This window comes from Eulemur rufifrons, chromosome 16 (assembly GCF_041146395.1).
Source record: "Eulemur rufifrons isolate Redbay chromosome 16, OSU_ERuf_1, whole genome shotgun sequence".
Classification (NCBI taxonomy): Eukaryota; Metazoa; Chordata; class Mammalia; order Primates; family Lemuridae; genus Eulemur; species Eulemur rufifrons.
Genome location: NC_090998.1, coordinates 59,611,127 through 59,620,529, shown reverse-complemented (window position 1 = coordinate 59,620,529; position 9,403 = coordinate 59,611,127). Strand labels below are relative to the sequence as shown.

The 9,403-nt window shown below is 37.7% G+C and overlaps 1 non-coding gene across 1 annotated transcript; it reads left to right on the top strand.

Moving 5' to 3' along the window:
- Nucleotides 1-8,821: 8,821 nt before the first annotated feature.
- LOC138397810 (small nucleolar RNA U13) lies at nt 8,822-8,922 on the top strand. Its single transcript, XR_011235911.1, has one exon. It is a non-coding gene; the product is annotated as a small nucleolar RNA U13 (small nucleolar RNA).
- The last annotated feature ends 481 nt before the right edge of the window (nt 8,923-9,403 follow it).

Genomic DNA, 9,403 nt, shown 5'->3' with positions numbered 1-9,403 from the left:
AAATAGTAATTTAGGTTTTAGTTTCTTGAAAACATATTTTTATAAAACCATGTGGCATGGAATATGGGCCTTGAAAGTTGTTTGGAGAGTATACTTTTTAAATATGAAAGCAAACTGTAAAGTATCTATGAATAGAATTTAGCTGCTTCTAAGGAAAATAAAAGACATGGAGGTTTTCTTACCTTTTGTCTCCACTGTAACTTCTCTATCAAACTTTAGCAGAATGACAGAACTTAGGAACAACCTAGTGAGTGGCTTTTTTCAACTGTTTTGCTCACAACTCTCAAGACAGGAGATTGTAAAGAAAAATATTGCAGTAGAAATAAAGTGGATTGGTCAAAGGATCTTGAAAGAAGTCTCAATATCCCCACACTAACTTGACTTCCAGAAGCTCCTTTATTTGGATGTATACCCTTATATTAACATTGAAAGTTAGACAGTATTTAGAAAAGTATTCAATGTTCAATTGCCCCAATTTCTGCAAGTTATTTAAATAAGGCTCATCTCTTTTCACTTGTATCTTTTCAATATACATTTGAGCTCATGCCACTTCCATAACATGTGATCCACTGAAAGTCTCTCACTGGTCTTAGTTTGTTCCTGTGTAAAAAGGTAATGATAATACCTGTACTACTTATCTCACTGAGTTATTTGGAAGAATCATAAACGATACTGTTATGAGAGCACTGGAGAGTCCATAACATGCTATAGTAAATTGCAAAAATTGCCAGTTTTTTCCTTCCCTGTATTCATGCTTCTTTCCAATTTGAATTTGCAGCTTCTCCCATTAAGACATACATTTCTTCACCCCTAAAATCCAGGCTGAGGTTGTGGCTTCCTCTGATCAATAATGTGACAGTTCTGACCTCAGCCTCAGGAGGCCCTCTTGGAAACCATGAGAGAGCTCGTGGAGCAGTAAGGAGCTGCCTCAAAAAGGCCATCCTGGGCCAACCAGCCCCCAGTCAACTGGGCAACTTGTCACAGTCCCATGATCTAGCCTAGCGGAGCACAGCTAAGTGTGGCCTACATTTGCAGAGCCTCCCAGTCAACTCTCAGACCTATGAGCTGAATAAATAGTTCATGTCTTATGTGAATATGTTTTGGGGTGGTTTTTAAAATGGCAATAGATAACTGATATACTATATTACAGATATTAAGGTATCAGAAAAATGTTTTCATTTTTTTACTGTTCAGAAGAGATAAGTCTACTGAATAAACCATGGAGAAAATTTAACCTAAAATTCCTTTCAAAATTAGACAAGTCACTTTTATGAAGAATAAAATTTTTGTCTACCATGAAAAACCTAAATAGTATGATTTTACACTCTATTTACTTACACAGCACATACCTATGTTTCTGGGGTAAATTAATATTCACAATGGTCCTTTCAAACAAATTGGCCATTGCCAATTTGTATTACAGACATTCTCATGAGAAATATATCCATTGAGGTTGAAAAGTAGCATTTCTTCCATTCACATGACAAAATGTCACTCAGAGAATCTGAAATTTTAAAAGAAATCCCTTAGATATCATCTTGTTTAGTGTCCCACTTTCAAGAACCCACTCTCTATAATATCCTTGAGGGTAGTCAGCTATTTTTTATTTGAACCATTTCTGTGATAGAAAAGAAACTTTTCAGACATCTACTTCTGGGAGTACCTACAAGCTGAGATCTTGATTATGTTTAATTAATTAATTAGAGCTATGCATTAGAATACTGGTATGGGTATCATGAACCAAGGATTATGATTAGCCCAATTCTCTTCACTAATCCAAAAGAAAATAAAATGCAAGAATAAAAGAAACTGGTTTTCAGGAAGCCCTTTTTCATACCAGGATAGACTTAATCATCAGAATATTTTTCTCATCCACCCACTGACACTAACTCTGTCGTTTAAACAGAGTAAATCTGTAATTCATATATCCTAAGCCACACTAAACTGTCTCCACATCAGTTTTTCTCTGACTCTAACTGCAACCTGCAGGAACTCTAAAACCCTCAAATTCCTCCCAGGTGGTCCTGGGAATCTCCAGGGAGATATCACACAGGTTCCATGAACCAGTTCTCTTTGCAACTATGTGGCACATCACATTTTCTTCCTTTCATGCTTCAGTTGACTATGATTATGTTCCTTAATACTACCCCAAAGCAGCAGCCATGTTTAGTGTCCACACTAAATGCCACTGCTAGGAGGCAACAGAGCCATGGCTACCTCTGCAAATGCCCACTAGTGTCAGTGCCAGGCTGTCAGTATCTGTTGTCTGTTCTGAAGGTTTGCCACTTGCCTCTGTCAAAGTTCCCAGTACCTTCTGCCCTCACGTAGAATCCTCTGGCACCAAAGAGGTTGACACCTCATGCTATCCATGGACAACAGAGATGATGATAGGATAACTCCAGTAGTTTTTGCTTATGCTGTGTGTGTGGGGGGGGGGGGGTGGTGTGTGAGTGTTTTCCATCCTAAAGGGTTGAGTATAAGGATATGAATCTGCAGAGGTTTAGCCACAGAACAATCCATGGGACATATTCTGAGCTAATTCATTAAATTACAGACCTTAGACGTTATCTTGTTAAGCCTCCATGTAATTCTCCCCAGCCATATCCTGCTGCCCTTAAGAAAATGTCAATAACTCAATTATCTTCTCTGGGGATGACTTCTTCTCCCAAAGCACCTGAACTTCTCATGTAGTGGAAGCCAGAGTTCCAGATAAAAACTTGTATTTTGTTTTCTCTGCTTAATAATAAAGTGTCAGAAATTTCTTACAACTGTAAGAAACCTATAAGAGATCCTCCCAACAAGGGAAGGGTAAATAAACATTTGTGTGGTTTCTAATGTCTGTGCTTTTTCTGATAAAATAAAGGTATCAATTGTTAGAAAAAAGGAATGGAATCAATGTCACTTAAGAGTAAGGGCTGATCAGAAGTAGTACCTGGGTAGGAAGATGGGAAGAAGGAGAGGTGGTGGTGCTATGGGTCTGAGAGGAAGCAGATAACCTGAGACCAGTTCTGAGAGCCATCTTGAGTATGGGAGGTGTGCAGACATGAGCAAAAGAAAGGATCGCCATGAACACAATGCTGCAGTGACCCTGCTGAGGCCAGCCCAGATAGAGGACTCATTCCTGTACCCTAGTTTAGAAAAGGTGACTCACTCAAGTCTGCCTTTTACTCTGTCCCTCACATTGCTTCTCTAGTCACCCCTTCTGGCATGGCCCAACATCTTTCAGTCCTGAAGAATATGCTACTCCCCAGCAACACCTAACAGGGAGGAAGGGGGATGTATATTAAAGCTGCTATTCTACCTGTCAGAGGGTGAGAAAGTCCAGGGCTCTGGGGACAGACTCAGGACATTGGTGTACTTCAAACCAAGGGCAGAGAGGAGTGAAAACCATGATTATACTTTTATAAATGAACATTAACCAGTACCCTCCCCTCTGCTCTCCATAAAGTCTTCCAGGCATCCTGGAAAATGATGAACACAACGTAACACTCAGCCTGGTATCCATCCTTACCTCTTGTTGAATCCTTCTTCCATATGACCTGCTTTAAAATACTTGACAGCAGCTATCATGTCCCCTCTGTCTTCTGTCCTCTAGGCTAAGTTTCCGTTGATCTTTCAATTAGAAAATAAGTATGCCTGAATGGAGCCATTTGAACAAAATTCCCAGCAGCCTCACTGAAACAGGGAACTCCATCTGCAACCGTCACTGTAAACATTAAATAGGGAAATCCCTTGGATACTGTCTACAAGACAGCCATCAGCACAGTGGGCCCTGTTAAACAAAGTCATTAGCATTGGTGTGATGAGAATTACACAAATTAAAAAGCTGCACCCAAGTGAAAAAAAGATTGTTTTGTTTTACAAGTAAACTGCCTGGCCTTGCATATTGGTGGGTCTCATCATCCAAGAGATTTATAAGCTCTCTGAGGGCAGAGCCAGCGTTTCATATCATCCCCCATTGAACATCCTGCCCAAATGTGGGCACATAGTTTGTACTTACTACATCGTTAATAACATGTTTGTGGATTGAATGTATACTTGGTCTTCATTCCACCACCTTTAAAGCCAAAGGACAGAGTTCTTTACCAAAGTCAGCACTGGGGTATACAGTTTGTGCTAGGAAACAGACACACTAAGTAGAACTCCAAGAGGGAATAATTTTGTGTAGAACAACCCAATTCACAGACTTCCATACAGCCCTAGGAAAGCTACACCCCTTATTTGATGGACACTGGGATAATACACCTGAAATTGTGAACTTTAATTCAAAAGAGTCTTAGTGGCCAGGCGTGGTGGCTCATGCCTGTAATCCTAGCACTCTGAGAGGCCGAGGCAGGAGGATAGCTCGAGGTCAGGAGTTCGAGACCAGCCTCAGCAAGAGCAAGACCCTGTCTCTACTAAAAATAGAAAGAAATTATCTGGACAGCTAAAAATATATATAGAAAAAAAAAATTAGCCAGGCACATGCCTGTAGTCCCAGCTACTCAGGAGGCTGAGGCAGAAGGATTGCTTAAGCCCAGGAGTTTGAGGTTGCTGTGAGCTAGACTGATGCCACAACCCTTTAGCCCAGGCAACAGAGCGAGACTCTGTCTCAAAAAAAAAAAAAAAAAGAGAGAGAGAGAGAATCTTAGAGTCCATTTTCCAAAGGATCAATATGATTAACAATAACATTTTTAGAGAAATTTGACATGGCCTAATTCAAGAGCAAATAGGAAGAAACAATTCAAATAAGTTCAAATGTAGTCACCTATCATAAAATTGATTTAACCACGTATATCTTTATTTATTCAATAAATATTTAACACTTCTGTGTGCCAGAGTACAATCCTAAAACTCTAAATAAGATTATTCAACTATTGCTAATCATTATTAATTATAATCAGTCAACTATTACTGCAATAATTTTATATAAACAAAATTCAAAATCTTAGCAACTTAAAAGAGCAAGTATTTATTTTTTCTGATTCACATGTTTGTAGATTGCTAGGAGTTCAGCTGGGGTACAACTAGGCCTGAGTTCAGGTTTTGTTGAATTCTGGTTTGCACCAAGGGTTTTCATTCTGAGACCAGAAGCTACCCATAGCACAATCTTTACACAGAGGACTGCAAAAGGGACCAGTGGAAACACACTGTGTCACTCACAGCCTGGTCTGGAAACAGTCACTTCTACCATTTCCCATTAGTCAAGCCAACATGAGCACAATGGGGAAATAAAATGTGCCTACTGTAGTAGGCACAAAAGGTCACATGGGAAAATATACAGACGTATAATTCTTATACAAAGAGGAAGGAAAGTATTTGGGAAAATAATCCAATCTATCACAAAAACATGACTTTGCTTATGGAGCTCAAGTGAAAGGGGACAAAAGTAAACAAATAATTATTAAGTTTAATGGGAATTCACTAAATAATTTTAATAGAGTTATATATATGGAATATATTTTAAGATCATATTTGCTGCTATAGGAAGCACAAGAGGCAAGAATATAAGGAGAGAGGCCAGTTAGGAAACTATAATGATTGAGTGAGAGATGATGGTGGCCTGGGCTATGGTAAGAACAAAGGAGATTAAGAGAGATGGAGAGAATTAAGGTATATCTTAGCAGACTTGATCACTATTAAATGTTGTAAGTGAGGAAGAGGCATATATATAGGATACCACTTGAGTTTCTGGCTTATGTAACAAAGAAAATGATGCCAAAATGGGGAAACATGAGGGGAAGAGTGTCACAGTCTTTGTGGTTAATTCCCTCAATTCATTCCTTTAAAATGACTAATTGAAGCCAGTAGTCTAAATGAGGCATGCTCCATCCCCACCAGGGCTGCTTGGGAAATATTGAATGGAGAAGTTTTGAATTTTCCTAGTGACTGAGAACTATTACTGGTATTTTCCACTAAGGGTCCCAGAATGACACACATCTGAGATGCATGGACCAGTCTCACAAAACAAAGATTTGAATTGTCCTACCTGAAGCACCACTATTTCCCTCCTGAGGAATACTGGCCTAAGTCTATTCTGATAATCCCATTCTATTCACCAATGATTAGTTTAAGAATTGACCCGCGATTCTACCCTGACCAGTGAAACTTGAGGCAAAATATATTAGAGAGCTTCCATGAGGGGTTTCCCTACTCATAAGACAAAAACACAGGAAGAAACAGTCCCTTTCCTCCTCTGAACACTGTGTGGATGTGATACCTGGGAGGAACTTCTGCAGATCATTAGATTCTTATAAGGATCTAGATCCCTCACATGTGCAGTTTACAGTGGGGTTCACACTCCTGTGAGAATCTACTGCCTCTGCTGATCTGACAGGAGGCAGAGCTCAGGCAATGAAGCAAGTGATGGGAAGTAGCTGTAAATATGGATGAAGCTTTGATGGATTGCCTGCCACCTACCTCCTGCTGTGTTGCCGATTCCTAACAGGCCACAGACCTGTCTTGGGGACCACAGTCTTAGAAGACATGACTGAAATTATTTATTCCATATCTACCATAGCATCAAATAAAACTGCAAGTCACTCATAGCAAGTACTCAACAACTGTTCTTTGAATAATTTTTTAAAAGTTTTTTTTTTCATTTTTATAGTTGTTAAAGAATAATTGTGTGGACTATGTTATGTGTCTTAACTCAAAGGTTACATGCTGGAGACACACAGAAATATATTACATGGCCTTATGTTTCAAAAACTTTGAATTATGTAGTTGTCAATAGTTTTAAATGGGGAACTCTCACATTAAAATTTGGATTTATGGCTTCCCTTGAAGACTGGTAGCACTGGTCCCATTTTGCTGCCTATCAGGAATGAGATGGAGCTGAGACGAGGGCAATGCCCTGCATCCCCCAGCCTCCAATAGCCAACTCACTCACATTTGAGTGGATGCCCCTTAATCTTCCTAGCAACATGGTTTACTTCTATACAGTCAGTAGATCACACCAAGTGACCTGGTTCTAACATTGTGGGGTGCTAAAACTTGTCTTTTTCAATGATACAGTAAATTAGTAAATTTTCAGATTGCTCTTTCCTTCCTGTCCACCTCTTCAATATTTAGCCATAGTATTGGCTGTCCCTAGTTTTAGCCTATATGTACTGCCTAGTAAAAATAGATTAGTCAAAGTTGTCTTATGCTTTGGTTAAAGATAAAACTACAGTTTACATTTTTTAACAGATTAGGTTCTTTTAGGTTTACAGTTTACCCTGTGTACCACAAGAGAGCATCTTCCATTAGTAAGGGGGAGACCTAATGAGCCAGATAAAAACCCAAGCAAGGCTGCTTTTTAGGTAAAATGATACATTCAGCAAGAAGAGCAGCAGCTCATCTCTTCATCTTAATAATGAAGGAAAGAGGAACAGCTTTAACATTTTTTTTCACCTGCTTGGTGATCCATTTAAAATAAAAATTTATTTACATTTTAAGTTATTAAGGAATAACAACAGATACCTCTAAGTGAATATCGTGAACTTTATTTAGGATCTCCTATTCTCTTTTTTAATGAGGGATACCTGTTGTCAACCCACCGAGATACTATGAAAACGCATTCATTCTCCAGCTCCTCTGTCATCCTGCTGTTCTATTCACTCCGTTGTACTAACCAACAGACCACCCTAATTTAAGCCATTTTTAAAACACACAAAGAAGTTAGACATCAAGAAGTCAGCTTATTTTCCCTTCTTGTCTAAGGTTTACTAAAATAAAACTATGATCAATAGCTGTATTAAGCAATAATTGTAAATTTTTGACCAGGGTACACAGGGTTACCCTCTTCTAAACTCCAGAAACCACATATCCAAAACACTCTCCTGCAAAGCACTGCATTTAAAGGCTTTGTATTGACACCTAGTAGTAGATGACATTAATGTAAAAAAGCAAGATTTGGTATTTCAAACTGCAGAGAAAATAGAAAGCTGACTCTCCTGAGAGCAATGAATTGGACAAATACCCTTTATGTCATTCAACCAAGGCAAGAAGTGTAGTAAAGGAGAAATGTAAATCAGTTGCTCAGGCGGTCATAGACACACCATGACTGTTATGGTTAGCCTATAATAAGGATGAAAAATGAGATCACCATTCCATTTGTCTTCAAAAATTTCTTCCTCTCCCTTGAACGTATAATATTCTGATGCTTTTACTTCACAGATGTAATAGACTCTCTTTTTTATCCTCACACAATAATGTGCTTAAAGAGGGTATGCAATTAGACACAGAGAAGCAGCAATAAGTAGTAATAAGAATGATCTTTTATTCATTCAAGACAGTAAGAGAAAGATTGACTAAGTTTTAAGATTATGTTGACTTGGGAAAATTTTTTTCAGCGATGCGGGAATATATTTAAAGTAGTACATTTGAAAATGTTCTATTGTAATTGTACCAAGGAGCAATTATACAAAACAAGTTTCAACTTCTGTATATAGGGAGAGATATCTTTTACTAAGATATTTTGAAAAGATGCTTTAGGTTCTGCATTGTCTAAGCAGTGCAGGTAGTATGTGATGGGATTCACGAGTATAACATTACCCTGAATAGGGCTTCACTATTCTGTATTCCACTTATGCCTTCCCGAGAAGAGACAAGAGAATGCCCAATAAAGCTTGAATCAATAGAGTAAGACAAATTAGCACTGCCAAAATGCCTGCTTGTCATTGTTTCAGAAGTAGATTCAAAGCTTCAAGATGTTTACCTTATCTACATTTTGATAAATTTCATTCACGATCATATATTTCACTGGTTTTGGCCAGCTCCAATTTTAGCTGTAAGCTTTAAGAATACAATTTGAATTTATTATTCAATATAAGAAATAAGTATATAAGAATATAAGTAGATGCTTTTGTGGTTCATAAGCGTGACTGAGTTTTCCCATTCATGTGTGAGATGTACGTCCCTCAAATCTTATTATGACCATGGCACACTACCTGTTTGACATGAGACAAAAAAGACTGTAAGTATCTACTCTGAGTATAAAGTGTCTATTGTTATATATCACTGACATAATCCACAATACAAAAATAGAGTCTGTTGTTATAACTTTACTCAGGAACAAAATGCTATAATGCATGTATAAACGTGTGTACAAATTAAAACTTGGTCCTGTGAATTCTTTGGTTTAAAAATTTCTAAATGTAAAAGTGAGTGATTTAATAATATCACATATAGGTAAGAGAAAATAATTTAAAAATTCTTAGGAAGTAGGTTCAAAAGTAAGGTTATATAATTTATAAGAAGCTAGAGAATAAGCCAATAGTGTTTAGACCTTCAATTGGATTTTAAAAATACACAAATCAAATACTTACCTTTCAACCTTATTTTAAAAATATGGTGAAATGTTTAAACTTATTCAGAAAATTCTCTGTGTTGGCTACTTGATACTTTTATATCTTCAAGTACTCATTTATTCATTGAGCAT